Raw genomic sequence first — 11,506 nt, forward strand, 5'->3', positions numbered from 1 at the left:
AGGCAAACTTACAAAGAGTGTCATTCAAGGTTTTAGCTTTTGAGATACTTTACTCCCCCATGACAATGGTATCATCCACAAACTATTGGTGAGAGCAGATAATATTAGCTGAAGAAGGTTGGAGTCCCTTAAAATATCCTCGCATAACCATGTTTTCCATAGACCTACCAAAACATTCAGCCATAATAATGAAGAGGATAGGGGAAATGGGATCCCCTTGCCTCAGTCCTCTAGACACATGGAAAAAGGGGGAAGGGGAACCATTGACAAGAACAACAAAAGAGGCTGAGGTAATAAGCTGACTGAAGAGGTCAACACATTTGGTGGAAAAACCATAAGCCATAAGAACCTTCACAAGAAAAGACCAATCAACCCGGTCATAGGCCTTAGAGAGATCAAGCTTGAGGATGAGACCCTGTTTCTTAGCCCTAACAAGAGAATGAATATTCTCATGGACAGTAATAATGGAGTCAAGAATATGTCTTCCTGTGACAAAACCATTTTGCTGATGATTAATCAAAGAAGGAAGGATGGTCAGGATTCTGGTGGTAAGAACCTTGGAGATAATCTTATAAAAAGAATTACATAAGCTGATTGGTCTGAACTTGTCCATGGAGTCAACACCTTGGGTTTTAGGAAAAAGTTCAATGAAAGTGCCATTAATTTCTTTCAAAATTCTTCTAGCCCCAAAAAATTCCTTGACCCTATTGGAAACATCTTTCCCTACAATGTTCCAGAAATCATGAAAAAAGAACATGGGGAAGCCATCTGGACCGGAGGCTTTGTTACCATCAAAAGAAAAAACAACATTTTTGATTTCCAAGATCGAAGGAATAGAAGAAAGGGAGGCATTCATTTTCTTATCAATGAGACAAGGAATTTTTTGAAGAAAATAAGATTGAGCAGCACCCAACCTGTGATCCCTCCTCAGAAGTTCCGAAAAGTACCTTTTGGCCTCATTCCTTATCTCTTCCTCCCTGACCAGTTCCCCATTGTCCACTGCCAATTTTGTAATCATATTTGTTGCTTTATCTTTGATCGTCGACATATGAAAAAATCTGGTATTCCTATCTCCTTCCTTTAGCCGAATGCATCTTGATCTCTGCTTCCAAAAAAAATCCTCTTTAGCAATGATTTCATGGTATTTTTTAAGGGTCTCATTTTCTTTAGCTATAGACACAGTACTAAAACCATCCTTCTGAATTTGGTCCTATATTTTCTTAAGGTCATCCTCAACTTTACCTTTGGCCTCAAAAATGTTCCCAAAGGTGGATCTATTCTAGAGTCTTATATCGTCCTTAACACTTTTAAGTTTCTTTACAGCTCTGTACATAGCAGTTCCCTCTACTTGGATACTCCACCATTTCTGAATATTATGATTGATGTCAGGGTGATGAGTCCACATTTTTTTAAATCTGAAAGGAAAATGTCTTCTTCTATTAATTGGGTTAGCAATGAAGGTGATGGGAAAATGATCTGACCCAACCCGGATGTGAGAAGACAAGGAGCATAAGTAATGTTTGTACTAGTCATTAGAAATAAGAGCCCTGTCAAGGCAAACTTGGATAAGATCATTACCAGTTCTCCTATTAGTCCATGTGTAATTGTATCCTTGTATCTCCACATCATTGAGAGCCTGTGTATTTATGAAGTCTATAAGGGCCAACCTACTTTCCAACTGAGAGGGGCTTCCACCAAATTTTTCCTTCTCTCTCAAAGGAGTATTAAAGTCTCCCATGACCAGCCAGCTAAGATTCTTGAAGTTGTCCCTAGTTTCTATAAGTTTTTTCCAGAAGGAGTTTCTAGCTTTCAAGGTGTTGGGTGCATAAATGTTGGTGAGGACCCATGAAGTTCCATCTTTTAAATGCTCAAATCTAATGCAAGAGAAATTATTTTCTTGAATAAGAACATGGCCTTTGACACTATTAAGATTCCAAATGGTAGTTATACCTCCCGAAGCACCTTCTGAGCTACCACCACTGATACTCCCATTTTTAAAAAACTTTAAAGATTCAATTTTTTCTCTACTCATTTTGGTCTCTTGAATTAGAAAAACATTAGGTTTACTATCCCTTATCATATTCCTAATGATATCATGTTTATGAGGGTTATTAAGTCCCCTAATATTCCAAGAGATAATCTTCATAGTTACTTACCGATTCCTAATTCCTTAAGAGTCTTTTGAGTCCCATTTGCAATGTTCTTACTGACCTCCTTGTCTCTGACTTTAAGGTTAGAAGGTCGACATGGGGAAGAGGAGATATACCCAACATCTACTTGAGCTATTCTGCTGGATTTCCTTAGTTGAGAAGCTGAGGGAGTGGATCCTTTCTTGTTCTTGTATTTTTGTATTTTTCAGTTAGCTTCTTTCTCGAGAACCGCTTCCGGATTACTGAGGATTCTAGATATTTCATCTTCATTGCCCCAATTAGGGAATCTAGAATCATGTGAAGCACTGTTTATTGTTTTTGAGTTTTGATCTGAGTCTGAAAGGTTCATACCCAGTATTGCACATTTTTGGACTTCTTGCATTTCAGAGCTTATCATGAGTGGGGAAGAGTCAGTCTCTTCTTCTTGGGAGCCAAAGATCTCCCCTCCCTCAGGTTGTTCCTCTTTTACATTTCCTTATCAGCATAAGTATCAGCGATGACCACTTCAGCTATGTCTTTTGAAGATTCAGTCTGTTCTTTCAATTCCTCTATTCGGATCTGCTCAATCACAGGGTTGTTTACTTTGGTTGACTCATTTCTCAATACTTCCTGGGTTGGGGGATTGTTGACAGAAGTTGAGGATACCACTTCCTTATTTTCCCCCAAGGGTTCAAAACAATTGTTGTCAATATAGTCAGCTTCCTTATTTTTTGAATTCTTAACTTGCCATACCTTTTTATTTGGTACCTTTTTACTTTCAACCGGGGGTTTAGTTTGCTTGAGGTATCCTTTAGGCTTGATAGGACAAGATTTTGCCTAGTGACCTACTTTATTGTAGTGGAAGCAGATAAAGGGGATAGATTCATATTCTATTTGTTGTTTCCATGTCCCCAATTTTGACACTATATCTATCTGTTCCGGTATGTCTAGATCATGGGCTATCCCTACACAAAACCTAGCATGAGTGAGTCTCCTTTTTGAAGTTGTGACTAGGTCTATAGAGAGGAGTTCGCCAAAGGAGCTTGCTATTCTTGAGAAGATGCTTTCTGCCCAATATTCAAGAGGCAGACCTGGTAACTTTACCCAAACTAGATTTTGTGCCAGAAGAGAGTCATTCATGTTTAGATTCAAATGCCATTTTTGAAGAACCAAAGCTATCTTTCCTACCATCCAGGGACTACCACAAAGTATCCTTAATTTATCTTCTTCACATGAGAAGGTAAAAGACAGGAGGCCTTTAGGCAAAGCCGAGATTTCAACGTTACCCTTTAGAGCCTATTTCCATTTGACATAAGACCTTACAACTTCAATGTTTGGACATGAACCCCTAAATTTGCCTACCGAGGAGTTTGACATATTATTTATATTATGATCTAGAACCAGATTAGGGATAGAGATAACGAACTTTCCATCGGTTGGATCAGAAATATTCTTGATAGGAGGTAAATAGGATTTACTAGATGGTTTTGTTCTAAAAAGGGATGACCATTTTTTAGATTATTTTTCGTTCTCCAAAGTCTCTTCACGTGGGCTGGACCCCCCACTGGACCCCTCCCCTGAAAACCCAGAACCCACTTTCTTCTCTGGTAGAGTACCACTAGTCTACGGAATGTCAATAGCCTTTGGAATGTCTGGAGGCTTGTCCTTATCTCCCATAGGACCAACTCCTTCGTTCTGGCTGCTCCCACCATTTGAACCAGAGTTCCCGCCTTTCAGAGAATTTGAATTTTGAATTCTCCCATTGCTGCTTCCTACTCCTCCTAGCTACATGTTGATACCTTTACCTTCGACTAGATCGCAACTCCTTTCCTTACTGGGTTAGTGTTGGCCCACTTGCACTTGCACCTGCGGCGACCGACATCAAAATACTCAGTGGTTACCTACTAATGGATGTGTTGGTGTAAATAATTATTCATCATGGATATTATTACACTTACTTAAGTTTACTTAGGAAATGCATTTCATAGTAGTTTGGGTATGAGACACTTGGGTGTTTGTGCCACATTGGGATAATGTGTGTAGGAGAAATTCCACCTTTTATGGTGTTGATCTTGTTGTTACACTCCACATTCAGTGGGTGATCCACCTCATGTGGACTATTATATTATTTCTCCTACCTGCCCACACCTATTTCCTACCTACCCTTGTTTCTTATTGAGCCACATGTTATGTTTGTGTGCTCACATATCCCTAGCCTTGCCTATATAAGCAAGCTCATCTACATTGTATGTAATTTGATATTGTTGATCATTTTCTATTGATGAGAATATAGTTTATTCTTGTCCTATATTGTGTCTCTATTTTGTACATTTCATTGAGCTCTTGATCTTGGCAAAATCTCACATGGTATCAGAGCAGGTTGAGTTTCATTGTTGAGTCTTGAAGAGACATTATTGCGACGTCAAGAGGCAGATCTGAGGAGCAGCATCTTTTGGAGGCGTCCTAGACCAGATCCAACCCCGCCATTGCATCCAGAAGTCCGTTTCCATGAATTTTGGTTATAAAGTCGGCCTATTTTGGTGAGAAAATTTTTTTCGCCAATTTTGCTAGTATTGTACAGATTTCGAAATTTTTTTATTTTATTTTTCGAAAAAAAAAAATTTATTTTCTGAAATTTTTTTTTCGAAAAATAAAAAATCAAAAAAAAAAAAATCGAAAAATTTTCATCAGAAAAAAATAAAAAAAAATAAAAAAAAAAACAAAAAAATTTTTGTGTTTGGGGGTCCGCAGACCCCCTCGTACTTGCGTGTCATAGGTTGCAGGTCCGGACTGCCAGCTGTCAGCGCCGACTGTCCCGTCTTGTCCTCGCGCCGTCGCCGCGTCGTGTACACCGTCGACGCCGCCGCCGCCGCCATCTGCAGGTCCCCGCAGGTACTCGCTGGTCTTCGCCTGCCGCCGTGTCGGCTCCTCCCGACACCGGCCTCCGTCCTCGGTTCCTCCGACGACCGCTTCCCTCCGCACGTAGCCGCCACCTCCGCCGGCCGGTCACCTCTCCCGCTGGCCACCTAGGCTCCCGGCCTGCTGCCGACCCCCTCGGCACCGGGCCCGCCGGTGTCTCCTTCGCCGGCGACCACCCAGACAGGGGGACCCGTGTCCGCCACGTTGTAGGCGGCCATTGGCCCACGGTTAAAACCTATACGCCACATCATCCGTACGTCCGCCACGTCATCTGCCACGCAGAGCTGCCCAGTCAGCAAATCCATACGGTACGGCCTGCACAGTCATCTACCACGTCATCAGTCTGTACAGTACGGACGCCTAGTCAGTAGATAGGCGAAGTTTTTGCGACGATCATACGGCCATCAAATTTAACATAGTGATTTGCTGATGTCAGCACCACATCAGCATTTTTCAAAAATTTTGCAAGCCCCTCTCATTGAGCTTTTTGATTTTGCAGTTCAACTTCAAATGGCCATATCTTGCTCATTTTTGCTCCTTTTTTTGAGCAATTTTTTTTGAAATGGGCTAGAATTTTGTGCTCTCCGCAGTGGTGAAGAATTTTTTTGATTTTGATGCACTTTTTTTTTTATAGAAAATGCAGTTTTTGGTGACTGTACCTGAGTAATCCCAGTTTTTGCAACTTCAGAGGCTTCGTTTAGGGTCATACGACCTCCTTTTCAGATGCCATTTTTTTTGAAAGTGCGTATTTTTTCATCTACTTTCACATGATGCTGTTAGATTGATACCATTGTAAGTAGAAATTGTACTTTTAGGTTTTGGCCATTTTTGGCTCTCTTGGTACTTGTATATTTGCTTGAATCTCAGTTAGATTCATTGCACTATTGATTGAAGTCTCTTGTATCTCATTTGAGAAGTTGTAAAATTTGCATCATAAGTCCACTTTGCCTTGTTTTGCAAGTGGCTCATTGTAATCACACTAAGTATAAAGTGCCAAAATCATCACTTTGGGGGGGGTACTTTGATTGAGTGAATTTGGGGGGGTGTCTCTTATGCTTTTGTGCTCTTGTGTTCCTTCCTTTTTGCTGCTATGGGTTCTTCTAAGTTTCCTCTCTTAATTCCTCATAATTATGCTACTTGGAAAATTGATGCTTGGAGTAAACTTATGGAAAAATGACTCACTCATTACATTGATGGAACTATTATTGCTCCCATTGATCCTAAGGTTGATCTAGTTGGTCACTTGGATTGGCTCACTAAAAATATCATGGCAATTGGTACCTTAAGAAAGTATGTATCAAAGGATCTCATTTTTCATATTGAGAAATGTACTTTAATCAAGGATGCTTGGCAAAAGTTTCAAGACTTGTATGGTCAAGCTGATGAGATTAGGGGATATCAAATTGATAGTGATCTCACCATGTTAGATCCCAAGAACTTTGATACTATACAAGATTATGTCACTGAGGCAAATGAGTTGAGGGCACAACTCAAAGATTGTGGCATTGATAAGAAGGATACTCAATTGATATTCAACTTGATAGGCAAGCTTCCACAAGAATATGCAACATTTGTTTCTAGTTTCCAAACCCATAGGATGACAATGGGTTCAAGCTACAAAATGCCTACATTTGATGCTTTCAATGAAATGTTGATGATGGAACAAACTAAGTTGATAAGCATGGGCATTCTTAAGGCTTCTAAGTCTCAAACATTAGTGGCAAATCAAGGGAACAAAGGAAATCAAGGAAAGGACAACTCAAACAAGAAGAAATGGCAATCAAAGCCTAAAGAAAAAGCACCATCTTCTCCACAACAAGGAGATTCATCCTCTTCCAAGAAAGATAATTCACCAAAGAGGGAGAGACCTACTTGTGCTTATTGTAAAAAGATTGGTCATGAGGAGCATCGTTGCCATTCTAAGAAGATTGATGAACTCACACATATCATCTAAAAGCATAACATTGATTTGCCTAAAGTCTACAAGAAGGATGATTCATCAACTTCCACTTCCTCACATTCAAAAGGAAAAGGGCAAGCATTCATGGCTTCTACAAGTGGGAAGACTCACTCTTTTGGAACAAGAAAAGGAAAAGCTCTATGTGCTACTATCAGTCATGATTTAGAGAGATGGCTTCTAGATTTAGGGGCTTCTCATCATATGGCATCCTCGTAGTCTATGTTCTCTACATTTGAGCTTTGCACCATGCCACAGATTTTGATGGGCAATCATACATACATGGATGTGATTGGGAAAGGATCTATTGACATTGGGGATAACTCCTTCAATGATGTGTTGTGTGTACCCCACTTGACAAATGATCTCCTTTCTATCTATCAAATCACACATGGTGCAACTAAGAGAGTTGTGGAGTTCACACCTGACTCAGTTTTCATTAGAGACTTGGAGACTAGAGCTATCATTGTGACTAGGGTGGTTGATCATGTATCTTGGTTATACTCCTTTTCAGATTTTGTTGATGATGATGATTTCACATTTGATGATTCTACACATGTTGATCACACTTCTTGTGATGGTTCAGATTTTGAGGAGAACTTTGGACACTTGAACATGGGGATTCTCACATGTGACCCCGTTCTTGAGTCTTGTATTTCATCTCCTCATATTGATATCACATCACCTATTGCACCTGATGATGCAGATAGTGCGACAATTTTGCCTTCATGTGATTCAGTGCAGTAGGATATTCATTGTCTTCCAGCTTCAGATTCATGGGATGATTACTTGACAGACATTGCAGGTTTATTTATGGAATCCTACATTGCAGATTTGGGAGACATCATTGATGACATTCATCTTCTCTTTGATGAAGGTGATCCTTCTTCGATTGTTGCGAGGGCACACTCTAATCCTCTTGTTCATTCTCTACATGATCATTCTTTCAAGGTTGACATGATTGTGGATACTTATGTACAACAGTTGGAGGAGGTCTCTTTATGTTTTGAGGAGACATGTGAGTCTTTGGGACATGTTCTACATCCATCTCCACTAGATCTTGGAGTGCCTTTTTCAGCAGTGTGGCACAGTTTACCACCTTTGGAAGGGGTATCTTTTAGCATCGACATGGGGACACTTGAGCAGTTTTTAGAGATTCCTTTCATCATGAGTTTTCTTCATACATCTTCCCTTCATGATTGGGGAGACTTCATGGATACACCTTTGGTTTTGTTTCTTCCTAAGGGGAGGAATGTTGTTTGACGTTCATGGAGCAATTTCTTCATACATCGAGCTTCTATCATTGGAGCAGATTCCACATTGAGGGGGGGCTTCCTAGCTTCTCTTCTTCTCTCATATGGGGGGGACTTTTTCCTCACATGGGGTTTTGTCCTTCATATTCTTCTATGAGAGTTCTCTTGTATGTTTTTCATCTCTCTTTTGGGGGAGGGTTTTTTCCCATTGGTTTTTTCTCTCTTTCCCCACTTTGTGAGAGATTTCATTGCATTGGTTTGCATGCATTTGCATTTGTATATGGGTACCTAACATGGCCTCGTAGCCGGGACCCATCTTGCATTGCTTAGTTGCATTGTAGACTTAAGTGCATTCCCCTAAGTTGCACTTAAGGGGGGGTGTTGGTGTAAATAATTATTCATCATGGATATTATTACACTTACTTAAGTTTACTTAGGAAATGCATTTCATAGTAGTTTGGGTATGAGACACTTGGGTGTTTGTGCCACATTGGGATAGTGTGTGTAGGAGAAATTCCACCTTTTATGGTGTTGATCTTGTTGTTACACTTCACATTCAGTGGGTGATCCACCTCATGTGGACTATTATATTATTTCTCCTACCTACCCACACCTATTTCCTACCTACCCTTGTTTCTTATTGAGCCACATGTCATGTTTGTGTGCTCACATATCCTTAGCCTTGCCTATATAAGCAAGCTCATCTACATTGTATGTAATTTGATATTGTTGATCATTTTCTATTGATGAGAATATAGTTTATTCTTGTCCTATATTGTGTCTCTATTTTGTACATTTCATTGAGCTCTTGATCTTGGCAAAATCTCACATGGTATCAGAGCAGGTTGAGCTTCATTGTTGAGTCTTGAAGAGGCAGTATTGCGACGTCAAGAGGCAGATTTGAGGAACAACATCTTTTGGAGGCGTCCTAGACCAGATCCGACCCCGCCATTGCATCCAGAAGGCCGTTTCCATGAATTTTGGTTATAAAGTCGGCCTATTTTGGTGAGAAAAGTTTTTTCGCCAATTTTGCTAGTATTGTACGAATTTCGAAATTTTTTTATTATATTTTTCGAAAAAAAAAAAAAATTTATTTTCTGAAATTTTTTTTTCGAAAAATTAAAAATAAAAAAAAAAATTCAAAAAATTTTCATCAGAAAAAAATTAAAAAAAAAAAAAAAAACAAAATTTTTTTTGTGTTTGGGGGTCCGTAGACCCCCTCGTACCTGCGTGTCGTAGGTTGCAGGTCCGGACTGCCAGCTGTCAGCGTTGGCCATCCCGTCCCGTCCTCATGCCGTCGCTGCGCTGTGTACGCCGCTGACGCCGTTGCCATCCGCAGGTCCTCGCAGGTACTCGTCGGTCTTCGCTTGCCGCCGTGCCGGCTCCTCCCGACACCGGCCTCCGTCCTTGGATCCTCCGGTGATCGCTTCCCTCCGCACGCAGCCGCCACCTCTACCGGCCGGTCACCTCTCCCGCCAGCCGCCTAGGCTCCCGGCCCGCCGCCGGCCCCCTCGGCACCAGGTCCGCCGGTCTCTCCTTCGCCGGCGACCACCCAGACAAGAGGACCTGCGTCTGCCACGTGGCAGGCGGCCACTGGCCCGCGCGTAAAACTTGTATGCCACATCATCTGTACGTCCGCCACATCATCTACCACGCAGAGCTGCCCAGTTAGCAAATTCATACGGTACAGCCTGCACAGTCACCTGCACAGTCATCTGCCATGTCATCAGTCCGTACAGCACGGACGCCTAGTCAGCAGAGAGGTGAAGTTTTTGCGATGGTCATACGGCCATCAAATTTAACATAGTGATTTGCTGATGTCAGCACCACATCAGCATTTTTCAAAAATTTTGCAGGCCCCTCTCATTGAGCTTTTTGATTTTGCAGTTCAACTTCAAATGGCCATATCTTGCTCATTTTTGCTCCTTTTTTCGAGAAATTTTTCTTGAAATGGGCTATAATTTTGTGTTCTCCACAGTGGTGAAGAATTTTTTTGATTTTGATGCACTGTTTTTTCAGAAAATGTAGGTTTTGGTGACTGTACCTAAGTAATCCTAGTTTTTGCAACTTCAGAGGCTTCGTTTAGGGTCATACGACCTCCTTTTCAGGTACCATTTTTTTTGAAAGTGCGTATTTTTTCATCTACTTTCACATGATGCTATCAGATTGATGCCATTGTAAGTAGAAATTGTACTTTCAGATTTTGACCATTTTTGGCTCTCTTGGTACTTGTATATTTGTTTGAATCTCAGTTAGATTCATTGCACTATTGATTGAAGTCTCTTGTATCTCATTTGAGAAGCTGTAAAATTTGCATCATAAGTCCACTTTGCCTTGTTTTGCAAGTGGCTCATTGTAATCACACTAAGTATAAAGTGCCAAAATCATCACTTTGGGGGGGGGTACTTTGATTGAGTGAATTTGGGGGGGTGTCTCTTGTGCTTTTGTGCTCTTGTGTTCCTTCCTTTTTGCTGCTATGGGTTCTTCTAAGTTTCCTCTCTTAACTCATAATTATGCTACTTGGAAAATTGATGCTTGGAGTAAACTTATGGAAAAAGGACTCACTCATTACATTGATGGAACTATTGTTGCTCCCGCTGATCCTAAGGTTGATCCAATTGGTCACTTGGATTGGCTCACTAAAAATATCATGGCAATTGGTACCTTAAGAAAGTATGTATCAAAGGATCTCATTTTTCATATTGAGAAATGTACTCTAATCAAGGATGATTCAATTGGGAAGTTTGATCCTAAATGCGATGAAGGAATATTTCTTGATTATTCAATTCAAAGAAAAGCATATAGATGTTATAACAAAAGATTGTAGAAAATTGTGGAGAGCGTTGATGTGAAAGTGGATGAGCAATATACAAATCAATCTATATCATATAGTAGGGAACCGACAGTGGAAATGATCATAACTGAATTGACAATGCCTCAACTGATACAGGAAACTGAGATAGTTACACCAGTACAATCAGAAAATTCAACTGTGACTGATGATTAAAGCAGTGAACTTGAAGTTCAGAAGACACCAAGTTATTTAAGATTAAATCATTCTGAAGATCAAATCATTGGAGATAGGAACAAGGGAGTTATGACATGAAGAAGACTGGAAAATGAAGAGGTATGTCTTATTTCTCAAATTGAACCAACATCTGTTATTGAAGCTTGTAAAGATAAATATTGGTTAAAAGCGATGGAAGATGAATTAGATCAGATAGAGAAGAATGAGACTTGGATTTTAG

Source organism: Cryptomeria japonica, chromosome 6 (genome assembly GCF_030272615.1).
Source record: "Cryptomeria japonica chromosome 6, Sugi_1.0, whole genome shotgun sequence".
In the NCBI taxonomy this organism is placed as follows: Eukaryota; Viridiplantae; Streptophyta; class Pinopsida; order Cupressales; family Cupressaceae; genus Cryptomeria; species Cryptomeria japonica.